This window comes from Ischnura elegans, unplaced genomic scaffold (assembly GCF_921293095.1).
Source record: "Ischnura elegans unplaced genomic scaffold, ioIscEleg1.1, whole genome shotgun sequence".
Classification (NCBI taxonomy): Eukaryota; Metazoa; Arthropoda; class Insecta; order Odonata; family Coenagrionidae; genus Ischnura; species Ischnura elegans.
Window position 1 is genome coordinate 31733 of NW_025791744.1, and position 3978 is coordinate 35710.

The following is a 3978-nucleotide window of genomic DNA, read 5'->3' on the forward strand; positions in this document are numbered from 1 at the left end:
TCAAAAAAACTGTCCGTTGGCAGGGAGCCGACCTCGATTCAAAGTTCTCCCCTACCGACACTTGCTTACGTCACACGCTGCCGCTTCTCGGTCGGGGAGACGTACCTTCCCCCACCACCATTTCCGACCGTGGGAACAAGAGTCCCCTTCATGTTCCCATACAGGCGGGCGACTGGCATTTGCTTTCGTGAAACGTATGCCCGACGGAAATATTTCCAACCCTAAAATTTCACTTGCGCTATGGAAACACTTCATTGGACGTGTACACCGATCATTGATTGATAAATTCCTCGACATGACTATTGCGTGAAAGTAATGAAAGTGTACTGTTGACGAAGGAACGGTATACATTGAGCGTTTTTTCTTTTTTTCAAGTATTACACGTTATCTCGAAGCCTTGCAAAACCCTACTTCCATTAATGGCAGTCGATTACCTTTCCAACATTTTTAATGGTGCTATGCCATGAAAGTATGTGTTGCTGTCATTGGAGTGATTATCCTCGCCTGCAAGTCTTTCGATACGGCAGGTATTGAATGATGCCATGAATAGAAAACACTTACTCACTTTTTACGTCGACGGGAAACAAACGAAGGAGGCCATTGCGTCTTTTGAAAAATTCGCCCGTTGGAACTTCTTTTTTTCTTCCCGGCGTCCCCTGCCCCACTCGCTGCGTTTAGGTTCGTGGTGGGGGAACCCGTCCCCCACCACCCGGATCCAAGCGTGGGAACTACCCCACACACGGGTTCCCAGGAAAGTTGTCTTCGTTGACCCAAGAATTTCCCCACCCCCGGATTCTTTCCACGTGGCGGTACTTCGCACGAAGAGAGAGTGCGTTACAAAAAATTTGTGGACGAATAAAACTTTGAAACGGTATGGAGGGAAATGTTTATAACTGACTGCACGAAATGGATTACGTCGCACTGGTTTTTTCTGAAACAGTCTTCATCAATGAATTAGAGAATGAGGGATACAAATACATCTTCCACTAAGGACGCTGAATAATCTGATTCGCCAAGTAATACTTTCCAACTGCAACGAAAGAAAATGCTCGTGACGAGGGAGCATAATTTTAGACGATTCCGGCATTTAACGCGACTCCGGTGTGTATGGAAAAGGTGTTTGCGATATTCCGTGTCCACCACGGCTAAAAATTTATTTCAAAGTCACGGGGGACTGCATTGGGAATGATGCATCACATTTTAGAATTTTCTTTCATTCCCGTGATTTAATGAAGGGGAAAATAGGCGCTCTGGGATTTTCTCACCCGCGCGGTTACCCGAAGGAATGTTTCTTATTTCAGTAGCCGCCTTTCCGTCGGCCGATGTGCGCAGAGAAAGTCTGTGAATCGCCGGGAGAAGCACGCCGCACCATCTAGCGGCGGCGGCGGAACCATACTCGGACAGTTCGCAGCCAAGTGCGAAATAGGCGACCAGCTTGTTATTAGTTAATTTATGGTATATTAATACGAGACGCAGTCATTCACTAGTAACCGAAGAAGGGGAGAATATCAATAACATTCTCGCTTTTTCTGCATTTCCCTTGCAAACCATTCCTAATTAACATGCTGAAGTAACACAATGGCAAGAATGGTTTCCAATGCGGTGCACGAAAAAAAATTATGTTAGAATTATGGAGTTATGACTAAATTTATCAAAGTTTTCGGTTCACGAGGGACATCAAAATATTTGGTAGAAATCAGCAAAGGATTTGGGTAAAGTGTATGAAATTGGATTGCTATTTGTCAACTTACAGGCCACAGAATTTTTTTTCCCGTGTCTTATATGTCTTCGGGAGGCAATTTATATTAAGCAGACAACATTCCCCTATTAATAAAAATTAGCAGTACTTGCAAGAAGTGGCATTTTTGATAAGCGAATTCCATGATTTTCCACCGTTGGTTGCTATGTTACGTCGCACGTAACGTTGAAAGAATTAGCGATGCAAAGTTTCCATTATTTGCTGTACTCGCGTTACGTCTTGCATTGAAATGTTTATGTGTAGCAAACAGCCAACAGGAAACCAAATAACTTCGTTACTAAGGGTAACTATATCGTTCAGCGCTCAAGCGAAACTGCTCAATGTCACGAAAAGCTTTCCAAATAATTGAGTTATGCTTTGAAAATCATTGTGGAAGAGACGAGTGTGTTCATTAACATATACTCAAGGCAGAAGGCACGGAAATTTATTGCTACGGATTAAGTCGTTCCGTGCGTTTTAATACAGTGTAGAGAAATGTGGTTTGCCTACTCATAAGATATTAATTAATCGGTTCTCTCCCTTTACTGACTAAATGTACGGCTATACTCCGAAACTCTGCGAACTTTTCTCGTGTACTGCGAATATGTACAACTATGGGAGTTCGGTTTAAGGATAAGTCGTTGACACTGGCAGACAGTGACGATATCACTTATTGAGAAGAGGAAGGATATTTGACGTATGTAGGGTGCAATCGAGGAAGGAAAGTAGACCTGACTACTCACGAGGAATAATTAATTCGCATAAGGAAATTCTTCGATCGCTCGCGAAAGGATGTAATTTCCGCTTCACTCCGATGGCAAAGAGACTGGAGAACGATTGTCATTCACCGTGGCATGCAAAAATGTAGTAAGAACTTACGGTACCGTTAGGGAAAATGTAAAATTGAATCGTGGACAACTGCGGGCAGCAACTCGGGCACGAAACATTTTCAGAGTAGGAAGGAACGGTGACAAACAGTTAAATCGCTCACTGCATTCGTCGCGGAATCGATATGCTAATGAAATGGTCCGGTATTTACGGCTAATCAATGAATCACTTCTAATCACCTAACCTAAGGTATAACCGAGCCGAGTTCTTTCCCCGCTTATCCGTGTTATCGCGACGAGCACCTACGTCCGAGATGTTCTCTGCCTCGCGGCCCCCTGCCCTGCACCCGCGATGCCGAGAATCGTCAGCCGCACGGAGTGTATTCCTGCCTGGAGTCGAAGCGGTCCGCTCCCTCCGAACGCCGAAATGAAATGCAAATCGCGGGCGGAGGAAAGACACCGCTTGACAGTCGTCACTTCACTGGCAGATGATCATTTACGAGGCGGTCGTGTTCCGATCATGTACGTTTAAACGATACTGTGTTTGATGAATGGATTATTTACATATATTCCGTGCTTCGCGTCGTTGGAATACAGTGCGGTGTTTCATTGTTGTAAATGACAACATTTGTTTTTCCGCATTTCACGACAATTGACCGCGGATGAGTCGATAAATCATTCATCGTGGCTAGCGTTCGCATACTTGCGCCGAGTCGCAATCCGGGATAGAAATCCCACCGAGAGACGATATTTCAAATTCCGCTCTGGACGTCCACGGCGAGCGACTGCGAAAAGGCCTCCCGCGCCATCTGTCGGCGGATTCTGAATTACTACTCGATCAGCGGTAGCTGTCGTGAGAAGACGACGCGAATAATTATTATCAGTTATAATTAGTCCATGTTTATCAGCGGTTACTCACATAACGCCGGTTATGTAGTGTTCTTTGTGACGCACAGCAAACGCGAGGAAATGAGTGAAAGTGTCTGTGTCGATGGATGTATAGGAAAAGTGAGTGAAATGCACGAGAATCAATAGTGTGATGAAAACAGCGATTCTGATAGCCGTGCAGGTGAATACTGTGATCCACAACCAGCGAGCCGAGTAAGTACGCTATTACTTATTTAAACACTTTTCACGCTCGTATTCGTTGACTGTGTTGTTCCTTGCGTTTCTCTTTCGTGTGGAAAAGTAAACTGTGTAGTGATTAATTCACTGTTTGACGATGATGACGGTTGATTGATCCCAACGTGTAATTGTGTATCCTAAGAAAACCGAAATTATTCGTGGCGTCCTTAATTGTTACAAGTTGAGTGAATCGTGGCTTAATTTAAAACTGTTTGCCTTTTCTGTGCTAAGGCGTTGATGGTTATCCCTTGCACTTTGTATGTTAGGCACTGTGCACTGTTTGAAATG